At 42.0% G+C, this 12,217-nt stretch overlaps 1 protein-coding gene across 4 annotated transcripts in view; it reads left to right on the plus strand.

Moving 5' to 3' along the window:
• Positions 1-12,217, plus strand: part of LOC131071435 (cell division control protein 48 homolog C) — a 352,754-nt gene that overhangs the window by 75,010 nt on the left and 265,527 nt on the right. The window lies entirely within an intron of this gene.

The raw sequence follows: 12,217 nt of genomic DNA on the forward strand, positions 1-12,217 counted from the left end.
ACCAGGAACCAAACAAAAATTGGAAGGAAGACAGGACATGTGACAAGGGAAGAGCGAAGAAGAAGTATAGCACTCGACCAACAAAGAGAAAATGAAGGGGGCAGAACGATCATTCAGCAGCAGTGGTAGAAGCAATAAACTGGCCAGTGGACCCCAAAAGGCCATCTAAACGGCACAACCTGACCAAGGGATACCTTGGTAAACTGAAGGTACGAGGAATTGCATTTAAAAAGTGCTGTCAAATAAAGTAATTAAAACAACTGCTAAGAAAGGGGGTATTAAAAGAGAAGGGAAATATATGGAGAGGAGAAAAAGGTTAGGGTCAACAAGTATTAGAAAATTAAAATGCCAGGCAAAAATAAGGAAAATAAGTAAGGAAAAAATACGACTGGTAAAAAGGCAATTATTTTGTAAAAAAATAATGAAGTATTTGAGCCTAACCCTAACCTTGAAAAGAGCGAATGATTATAAAAACCCCCCAAAAGTTCATTTTTACACAACACACAGGCAAGATTGTATGAGTGACAACAGAAGGGCCAAGAAATAGGAAGCGAGCCCAGAAGAAGGTGCAACAAGGAAAAATCCGTACGGCGTACGAATTACAACAACCAGGACCAGATGAAGCAAGCTGTACGACGTGGCAGGTAAACCGTATGACGTGGCAAGTAAACCGTACGACATAGCAAGTGAAGCGTACATAGCAACCGTACAAGGCTTGGTAACCCAGAGGCCGTATTGTAAGGCTGTACAATCCACACGAGCGTACCTGGAGGTGCATTCGTACGGTGGGTTCGTACGATATCAGAGGAAGCCGTACAGAAAGGAGGTGCTATACAATGCAGACAGACAGAACGCGCAAACTGGAAATCCGTACGAGAAGAAGGGGCCGTACGACGAAGACATTCAGTACCTGCATGACCGTACGGACAAGGAAGGTACGAAAGACAAGGGAGAGAAAACACCGTACGAAGGAAATCAGGCACTATACGGCCAACATACGGAATTGAAGATAGAAGATAGTGTGATACGTACGGTATTCTGTACAATTGTGCTACAGGAGAAATTCCTTGCCATCCGTACGGAGTTGGGTAAAGAGTTGGCGTGCATCAAACAGGTCGTACGAACAGGAGAGGAAGGTATAAAACTCCTCCAATACGCTAGAGAAGTGGCACTTGATCTAATGGTTTGTACCAATTGGCGAGCCACACTTTCGGACGGTTATAATAACGATCGAGGACAGGATAGAGGCAGGAGAACAGAGCAAAGCATTTATAGTACAACCATGACTGCCACAGAGCCGGCCAATAGCAACAAGAAAGTCAGAACCAGGCCAAAGGTACAGAAGGATTTGGAGGGAATCACGACAGAGAATGTAGGATTTGAGAGCGTGACCGGCAGCGAATGCTGTACCTGGTGGGAAGAAACTCCTCCGGACCATGTGATAAAGGATTCCCTTAGGAAGGCCCAGGTAGACCATGCCATCCAAATGCCCACATTCAACATCAAGGATTTTGAGCTAGTACTGCGGACCATGGTGTCCGGATACAACCTGCAGGAACGAGCTTCCGTCATTCAGTTTCAGAGGTGCACGGTGCGAGTTTCTTTTAAACCAGAGGACTTCAAGAGGGTATTTGGTATACCCGAGAAGGGGGCATCTGCGGCCAAACCAACTAAAAAACTCACCAAGGAAAAAAAGAAATGGTTGATCGATTTGGTATGCAGGGACGATCTCACAGAGGAACAATGGAAGAGTGCCTGGTCTGACGACAGGTGGGTGAAGCGTGCGTTTATTGCACCAGCAGAATGGAGGATGTTAATGGACCTGGTAAAAAGTCGCCTTACAGGAGCCAACCGTGCATCTGACATAGCTGTTTGGATGATAGGATTCATGAATGGGATTAAGTGTGGGAAGGTGTACAACTGGGGACAACTTCTTGTAGAACGAATTCATGATTTTCTCAAGATGGAACACAAGACATTCTACATGTGTCATCATGCCATCAGCCTATTCCTGGACGCCGTACGCCTGCAAGTACCACTAGAGATGTGGGAACCTTCGAACCGCCCAGACGGATGGAACCGAATAAGCCTACCATGTACTACTATACTCACCTGGACACACTAGGTGACACTGCGTAGCTAGCCAAAAGGAGAAGGAAGCTGGACACGTTCGTAGAGGTCGAAGATGCCAGCAACGCAGAGGATTCTAAGGATGCAGAAGAGACTGAGGAGCAGGAAAGTGGTGATGAGGGGTTCCATATGGCACCGCACACAACTGCAGAGGATGAAGGGGAAGCAGAGTTGCAGCAGCAGGAAGAGGAGGAAGAGGAGGAAGAGGAGGATCAACACGGAGGGTTACAGGCACAATGGAAGAGTACAAGGGTAAAGTTCACACCTCCGAAATTATCTTCGGCACACTTGGTACCTGTTGACGTGTCTAAAGTCGCGGAACTACGACTTCATCCGGCCAACGCATAATAGAATACTAAGAATCCTATCCTCTCTTGAGATAAGGAAATCCCTAATGCTGTGTTAAATTGATCAATGAGGATGATCTCAATGTTTCGTTTGTCAGGTCTTGACTGCAGGATTACTCAGTGATTGATGTGATTTGCTAGGAGCACAAGGTGTCTTACGATTTTGCAACTAGCTGGTCTTCTACGATTCTCAGACTGCGAAATAAAATTAAAAGGGAAGGGATAGGAGATCTAAAACTATCAAGACTGGTATGCGGGTAGACGGATTCAACATAACCAATCCCTGCTTGGCTAGAATAGCTCACAACCTTGCAGGAACGATGCAATCTTCAAGGGGACTTGGAAGATTTTCAGACTGCAAACGCACGGCTAAGAACCCAATTCTAGCGCAGCTCAGACGGACAGCTGCAATTGAACTAAGCACAATTCAAAGGCTTAGGTTAATCATACGAAAGGATACACAATCAATATATCCTCAATGGTATGAGCCTGAATCTATCAAATACCTGCACACCCAAAACATAAAGATCTATCTAAAATGCTAAAAGAAACCATGCAAACAGGATGAAAACAAGATGATAAACACCAAATCAATGTCTATATATTGATTTCAGTTGCCTATTACAACAATTTTTGTAGCATCTCTATGCTACTACTAAGATTTAACCTATTCTAGACGTCTAACCACCAAAAATTCTAACTATCTAACTGTCTAACCCTTTACAAAAGAAAGGCCTCTGCCTTTTATAGATCTTTACAATATTGAATTGAAGGCTAGGATAGACTGCACCCAAGGGTCCTGATCTGCCTTCCAGAAGCTGGCAGCCCTAACCCATGCCCATTAAACTCTCAGTCATCCACCCAACAAACCTCACAAGTGCCTACAACTGTTTGGATTAAATTTGGGTCTATCCGGTAGTTGGACATAACTGTCCACAACTGACCTGTTTCCCTTTTGTTCCAAAATATCTTGAGTGGGGCCCACAAGCAGTTTTACAATAAAACAATTTCAGTTCTTAAAAACTGAACTTCTGGAATTAAATCCAGCTGTGCACTTTTCCTGAGAACTCATGACTGCTGCATTCGGAGTGTTCTTTGGTCTTTGGTCCCGGCGGTGGTCTTTAGCTTGTCGTCGGCACACTTCCCAATGCTCGGTTGCTCTCGCGCTCTTGCAACGTGTTCCCGCATCTTCTTCTTCAGCGTTCAGTGCTTGGCTCCTTGACGTTTCAGGTCTTCACCTGGTTTCTTCTGATGACGTCTTGCGAACAATCAATTTGAAAAATTAATTAAATTAATTTAACAAACATTAAATTATAAACAACGTCTGGCTCGAGAAGCTCTTTGTGAGATGTATCTTTAAAGGTTTTTCTTTCTTCTCTGGGAATTTAGGACCGTTAGGCAAGTTTGGTTTCGAGTTAAGGCCAGCTCTTTTGAATTCATTAAGGCTTAAGGATTAAAATGCGCGAGTTCTCACTTGGTTGACCCCTTGGCAAAACTCGACTCTTTAGCCAAATTGTGAATGCCTTTAAAATACTTTCTCCTTTTACCTGGTAAAGTTCGGATTCAACTGGTGAAATTCAAGTTTTATTCTAAATCATGATGTTCACCCACTCAATTTTTGGGCCGTAGGGGTAAAATGCAAATACTTTAAAGCTTAACGCCCTTTTAGACTTTTTCGCGATTTATAAAAAATGACGCTCTTCCCTATTTTCGGGGTAAAACCACTTTTGCAAATGTTAAAGTTTATCGTTTTACATCATTCTGGCGATTTTCGGGTCAAGGGACCACTTTACAAACTTTATAAAAATAATGCCTGAATTTTACCGTTTGCCCATTTTTGGACTGGAAGGGCGATTTGGCAAATGTTTAAAGTTTCGCGATTTTTAGATGCTTGGCCAATTTCGGGTTAAAACGATTTTTTGAAAAGTGTTTATTAAAATGACGCCACGCTTTTCACATTTTCGGGCTAAGAAGCCACTTTGCAAAGTTTTAAAAAAAACGCCTTACTTTTCAATTTCGGGCCGAAAAAAGGTTTAAAGTTTTAACGTTTTACCTATCACGCGATACTTATTTTCGAGCAAAAAAGGGGTCTTTGAAAAGTTTTTAAGTTTTACGTTTTTTCCCTATTTGCCATTTTCGGCCTTTAAGGCCATTTTGCAAATTTATTAAACGCTTTCTCTTTTTACCTTCACGCGATTTCGTTTTCGGCGTAAAAAGGTCTTTTGGAAATTTTAAGTGATTTTAGCTCATGGAGGCGATTTGCAACTTCAGCATGAAAGGATATTTACGAACTTGAACTAAGGAAGTCTTTTGGGCCGAAAATGTATATTGCGCGATTTTGGAGGATTGAAGATTTTCGGCCTACACCGTAGTTTTGCAAGTTTCTTTGCTTTTCGGCCTAAATGCCGATTTCGCCTCTTCTTTCATTTTCGGCATGTTGGCTTGTGTTGCGTGATCTTCAAATGCTTACTATTTTTGGCCTGAAACCTTATTTTGTGAGATTTTCAATTTCGGCCTACTTGGTCATTTCACAAACTTGGACGCGTTTTACTTTTCAGCCCTTGGAGAAGAATGAAAGACTATCGATGCCTGGTAATAAAGAAGGGTTATCGTGCCATGCCTAGGGTTTATTTCGGGCAGATGGAGTGGAATGAGCGATTTTATTTGCCCTTCCCGTAAGCGAACTTGGGATTGCTTGGTCTGATTTTGGCCAAAATGGAGATTCTGTGAGATTCTGCACTGCTTAGATGAACACTGAGATTTTCCTTACCTCGCGATTTTGTTGTGCCTACCCGTTTGACTCAAAAACAAACTTCGGGTGATGGGGACTCTGGGCGATTTCTCTCTTCTATCAGGCAGATCAAACCTAGAACGGGGGTCCCCTGTCAAAGACGAGGTGTGTGTGCGATACGCACAACAAGACCGTAGGAAGCACTTACAGTGGCCAACCCTGTGGGGGACGCACGACCAGTAGGGGTGTTGCTTCGGAAAATCAATGAAGGGGAACCACCAGCACAACGACGGGTATCATTACCACAAATCATCTTGGCTGTACTTGCGTCAGAAGCCATGGAGAGTACAAGTACAGTAGACTAGATAGTGGCAGGGGAGGCCGTACCAGGAAAAGACACAATGGCCGAGCAGGGAATTGGTACGGCAGATCCAGGTTCTGGTACGACAGACATTGGTATGGTACCAGCAGGTACTGGTACAACATCAACAGGTACTGGTACGGTTCCAACAGGTACTGGTACGGCTCCGACAGGAACTGATACAACTCCAACAGGTACTGGTAGGACACCAGCAGGTACCGACACACTAGGTGCTAGTACGGTTCCAACAGGGAAGGAGGAGGCAGGGAAGGGGATGGCTTGGAGGCATTGGCAGCACTGGAGACACTCATGGATGAAGATATAGATGCTTCGCTAGATGGATGGATGGGGCAGTTTGCACTCACTCCACACCTTCCCCCCTCCCCCGCACCGCACAGCATGGCCATTGGGGCGCACCTGACACTGGACAGGACTATTACTATCACAGACCAAGACGTGAGGATGTCTGTGGACTGAGAGCATTAGGCCCCAGGAAGTGGCGGGCAGGACCAAAAGAGCAGCTATGATGGGGAAAGTGAGCCAGAAGGATCACTGGCAGGGCTCCACCTCACTCCACCAGATCCGAGTGATCCACTAGGCTCACTTCAGCGATTTATTGGAGATCTACAGGGGCTCTCCGATGTTGCACGGGGAATGGCACAGTTGATTGGGCAGATGGAGTCTGGCAACTCCGTTGACACTACGCAACTGTGCCACTTCATGACTTCGGGGTCTGTAGAGGAGTTTGCACGCCACTTCGAGCAGCAAGGGTGGCTGGATAGTAGTACGCTAGAGATGGTTCAGGAATGGACTCACAGGTGCCTGGTGGGAGGCAGGGGCACTTTGGGCACCACCTTCCGCAGCATGGAGGGGGCCTTCTGGGATGTGTACTTGCGGATTCGACGACACCAGATAGAGCAGGAGGCCCAACGGTTGTATATAACAAAACTGGAGAAGGGGAGAAGCATGCACAACTAGCTGCAGTAGAAAAGAACTTGCGGAATGAGTTAGAAATGAAGGTGACTACCCTATGAGGCCCGTTGCAGCATGCAGAAGGAGGTGCAAGTATTGGCAGCCAAGGTGGCAGAGCTCACCTCACAGATGGAGCAAAAAGATAAGAAACTGTTGGCAGCTGCCCACATGGTAAAGAAGGCACGGGAACGACAGCTGCTGGCAGAGAAGAACCTAAGACTTCACACCGGGCAACAACCTCCTTCTTCGACCACCACAGGGATGCCTCCTCCCTCTTCTTAGTCCTAGTTTGTGTTTTGTGTTTCAGCTCCTATTGTCTTAGTCGTTTGGAAGACGACTACTTTTTTGGGGGGGCTAATGTTAGAGGTCAATAACACATGTTAGTAGGGATGATAGTTATATTTGTGTTTATGTTTATGTTGAGTTGCCGAGAGGTTCTCGTCGAGTAGTTGGGAGTTGGTGACGGTTGGCAACTTGGCCAACCGTCGAGTCTATATATGGTTTGGATGGAACCTCGGCAAGGGGAGATGATGTAGGGATATATTCTGGATAATTCAATAAAGATATAACTCTTCCGGTCTAGTTGTTAATCATTATTACTTATGCTGTGATATATGAATGTTCTGTTACATGAATAACTGGTACGTGTGGAAAACATTGTGTTATCTGTGAGTGTTACCAACCTTACATTAAGGACTAAACAATGATTTTGGGCGAGTACGATTTTGGGCAATTTTTTGACCCAGACTTGTCCAAGTCTGAGTTCGAGCCCACTGGACTCGGCGAGTGTGACTCGACTCGGAAATTGCCCAAACTCGATGATTTTGGGCGATTCTCGTTTCTCTGCTTTTAGCGCTTCCCACCATCTCCTCGTTTCCTCTCTGTATAAAGTCTTCACCTCCTCCCGTCGTCTAAGAAACGAAATAAGCTTGCCACTCAAAGATCGATGATCCTCCAGCCTTTCAGAAACATCGAAGCCTATGCTCGGAACTGCCCACTCCAACAACGATTCCATGTTTACCAGATACTCCTTTGGGGCGATTGCCTTCATGACCGTTCAGACCTGTGCCCATAAGGATTCAAACTCCAGACCCTGTGCCATGATAAGTGAATAAATGTCAGCTCGGGTCCGATAGCGGCGACCAATTAGACCCAAATCTTCTCTCAGGACCAGTTGCACACTTCGAGTCAATAGAGGGTCCCTCGAACAAAACATATTCTTTAGCCTCCGCTCCAAAACCAGACCCCAAAAGGTAGTAAGAAGTTTTGAAGTCTTTATAGTAAAATTTGCCTCCATTGCAAACAATGCAGGTTGTGAAACTCAAAAATTGTCGAAAAAACCATGCTTGCAGACCAAGAGACTTCATGAGTACGCAAAGAAATGACTCCCTCTTTCCCACTCTTTACATAAATGCAAACCTTACAGGCACCGCCGCCACTACAGAAGTTATTGGCATTAATTGCCAACTTCAAACGAGCCAGCCTAAGCTCTCGAGAGGAGAACAAGCCGTCCACATCACACATAATTTGTTAACCACCAAGTATAGAGGAGTACATGCCAATTAAGGCAACCATTGGACAATGCTGTCATCACCCCCCCACCATTTCTTCACACGACTTCCCAATTCACACACCACATTGGATAAAATATCCGCCACCATATTTCTCCCCCTCCTAATGTGAGAGATGCGAAAGTCTTGAAAACCACTCAATTTTGAGCAAATTATTGAAATGAATTTATTTAATCACCAACTTGAAGAAATTCCTTTCACAATTGCATCCACTACCACTTTAGAGTCACCTTCAAGACGCATTCTTGGAATGTTCATATTATTGGACAATTCCATTGCTAAAAGAGTGGCATGTGCTTCAGCCTCATTATTTGTCCCATCTTGCAACCTTTGCGCACCTTTGAAGAGGATCTTCCCCTCCTCATCCCTACCAACGCAGCCTACACCTGAAATACCCAGGTTACCTCTTGACGCTCCATCAAAATTAATCTTAATCCACCCTTGCTTCGGCCTAACCCACACCTCTTCACCTCTCCTGCCCACCTTACCCGAAGGATGAACCCTAGAGAACCCATGAACGGGTATGCGCAATTTCAATTATATTAATTAATTAATCTTTTATATTCAATTACTTTTTAAAATATTATTATTAATACTTTCTTGCTAATAAAACATTAAACTAAACACAAGGGTAAGGGATTGAGACTAACAATGCGAAATGCCAAGAGGACTAACACTAACATGATTGGCAAACGATGAACAAGAGTACTTGACAGGGTCTTGTTCCCGTAGGAACGATGGTATGACAAGGGTCTGACTGATAACTCCAGTTTTCCACTTTACCATTGGGTCATAGAGCACGCTCAGACCTGAAGGTTCAGGTAGAGTCGATCCTCGGTACCTGCAGCTGCATAAACAAATTGTCGAACATTTACATATAACCATATAATATCATACCGTGAAAAGGGAATGGAAGCGACATAGCTTACCGGTAAAGAATAGTGCGGCGCTTTTCCCTTTCACCGAAGCACATCAAGGATAAAGCACAGTGTATGTCAGAACAATTAAACATCGATAAATATAATGATTAATTCCTAACTTCACACATATAATTCATCTCAATAATCATCTACCTAACTGAGCATAGCTACTCATCATATAAACACACAATGATCATCATCATATAAATCATCATCTGATCCATAAAGTATATATCAAAATAGCCACATAAACTACAACAAAGGTCATCTAGGGTTAAATCGAGTCTGATCAAGGGAGGGGCATCACAGTTCAACAGATTATCAAATACATAAATAATGGTATTATTCTCCAAAGATGTTCGTCACTCCAAAAGAAATTAAGTTCACAGAAAGAAAAAGAGAGAAAATGTCTTAATGTCCACAAATGACAAAGAGTAGGTCAAAGAGACTTGAAGAGTACAATTAGTTATAATAGAGAAGTACTATGGTGAAAGTAACCTAGATTAAGAAAAGCAACTAGGTACGGAGGTATAGAATACTCAATGTACATCAAATTTAAATAGGAAAATGCACATCAATACTCAATTTAATCACTCCTAAACTTCTACTTTATCTTCTATCACTTTAAAAATTATCTGAACAAGCCAAGAACCCAAATTGTAATCACTAGTTTCCATTCGTTTAAATAAAGTATGAAATTGAAAGAATGAGGATGCTGCTCCTTTAGTCAGATTGTCCTGCTTTTTGTGATGTCCCCATCCTCTACATAAAAACAATCTAGCAACACATGTGCGGCAGACCATGGACACTTCCAAGTATTTAGCAAATAAAAGTAAGAGTGTACATAGCAAATGTGTAATTCAAACATTTAGATTGAGAGAAAGCTCCTTGTATTATCTTCAATGATAATACATGAAAAAAGCCATTTCAATAACATACTTGTTAAAAAAAGGCAGCGCTTATGTTTATAAGGAGATAGCAGTTATATGCAGAGATATACATATCATAGCCGATATTCATGATTCCTCTAAGTATGGAGAATTCCTATATGCACCAATAGTTTATGAAGACAATTCGTATTGATTTCATCATACCCAATTAAGCAGAAACAACATATTATCCTCACGATGGAAGAAGGATCAGCAGATCAATGGTTATATCAATCATTAAGCAAATCTGATCAGCTTAGTTAAGAGGTGGAATTGATCCTTAACAATGAACAGTGATTAAGAATTCTATAAGTATAAATAACAAATGATCATATAGAAAGGTGCGATTAGGAAAGAATAAGGATGTGACCATTCCCAAGGAGAGATGCAACCATTTGGTCCATAAGATATATAATGGGAATCGATCTCACTCTCGAGGGAATCAACGGATTTTGTCTTTTATTTCTATTTGTATCCATTATTGGATCTGCTTGATTGAGCATCAGCCATTGGCATTAAATCAGGTTGCATACTTCAAGTGAGAAATCAGAAACAGCACCATTGTATTTGCATATTTCCAAAGACCAATCCGGACACAGCAACATAGCATCATTTCCATCATCGAATTAGAAGGAGCCTCATAGCATATCTCACATCGATACATCAGAAAGAGCAGAGATCTCTCTATATTGCAGATTGATTATCTTACCATTGCATTACTCCCAAGGTATATCAGAGACAATAGATATATTACATTCAATCAATCAAGTTACTTTTTGCAGATTATATAATACTTGTATTATCATATATTGACCTTATGTTTCAGAATTGATATACTGTCATTCTATTAAACATTTATTATCAGCATTCATAAGGATTTTGTGTTTTTGACAAGAAGTCTCTTGCAATTGATTTTTGAGTTAATTGTCCCAAATTCTTAAGAATTAACATAAGGGGACATTATAAGTGGTATTAGAGCTAATGAATCTGCTAGACTGTGGGAGAACATTTCAGATGAGCAGAAAAGGAGGACAATTCAAAGGTTGGTACAAACTCAATGATAAAATGAACTCATCCATGGTACAATATAAAGACACTCAAGAGAGACTGACTTAATTGTCGAGCATGCTGCATGCTAACACAAGTAAACAATAATGGCAACAAAGGAGGCAACATAAATCAACTCATCAACATTCAAATTCCAACCAGACGTATGTCTACAACAAGTTCAAGGCCAATAGTAACAACATTCCCATCTATAGGAGAACACCGAGAAGGCAATGAGCCCACAATTGATCTACAAGATCAATTTCGACAAGATTGGATTAAGGGAGGATTACAAAATGATATGCCTCTATGACTACGTAGATCTAAGGATGAAGTACTTGCCTAAAAGAGATAGAGATCATCATCTTGACCCAAGGATAAGAAGTGGAAAGCTTGAACACTTAAATGAACAGAGGATGAATGATTGTGATCCAAAAATTGCATCAAGAGTTTTACACATATACTCCTCACAACAAATGTCCATAGAAGCTTTGAAGGTTGTTACACTGAAGGTAGAAAGTGTAAGGAGTTTGACATCTGCAAATCGTGAAGCCTTAGAAAGAGTTAACTGATATACAATCATCTAGCATTACAAGAAGCAGAAAACCAAAAGCATTTCAAGGAACTAAAGATACAAGGAGAGGAAATAGTTTTTGACACCCCTAAAAGGATAGAACCCGTTGATTCTTCTTGTGTTTCTTCCATCACAAATAAATGGAGTACATGGATTCATGAGGAGGATTATGAGATTGCCCTCACTCCATCTCAAGGATCATATATGGAGGACAACTTATCTAGTAATTTTAGAAATCAAAATAGCATTCATAATTCTCCTTCACCTCTTGAAGAGTATATGGCATCCACTAACAAGTCAGTGGTTGTGGATGAGAAGAGTAACATCTCTAATGACAGTGAATCAGAAGTTACATCGTGTGTCCAATCTGATCTCCTTGAGGAAGATAAACAAAGAAATGTGACAGGTAAGATACCGAAAATAGTAAACAAGGACAGATCAGTAGCTCGAGATCATGAGACCCTAGACCAATATAAGCAAGAGTTGATATATGTTTCTGAAACTTTACAAACCGGAAATCAGGGAATAGCAACTAAACATTTCAGGGAACCAGAAGACCGAGGAGGAAATGATGAATTAAAAAACATAGATGAGGCCTATGACTTAAAACATTGTCCGACTGAAGTAATCAGTTA

The sequence above is a fragment of the Cryptomeria japonica genome, chromosome 6 (genome assembly GCF_030272615.1).
Source record: "Cryptomeria japonica chromosome 6, Sugi_1.0, whole genome shotgun sequence".
NCBI classification, from domain to species: Eukaryota; Viridiplantae; Streptophyta; class Pinopsida; order Cupressales; family Cupressaceae; genus Cryptomeria; species Cryptomeria japonica.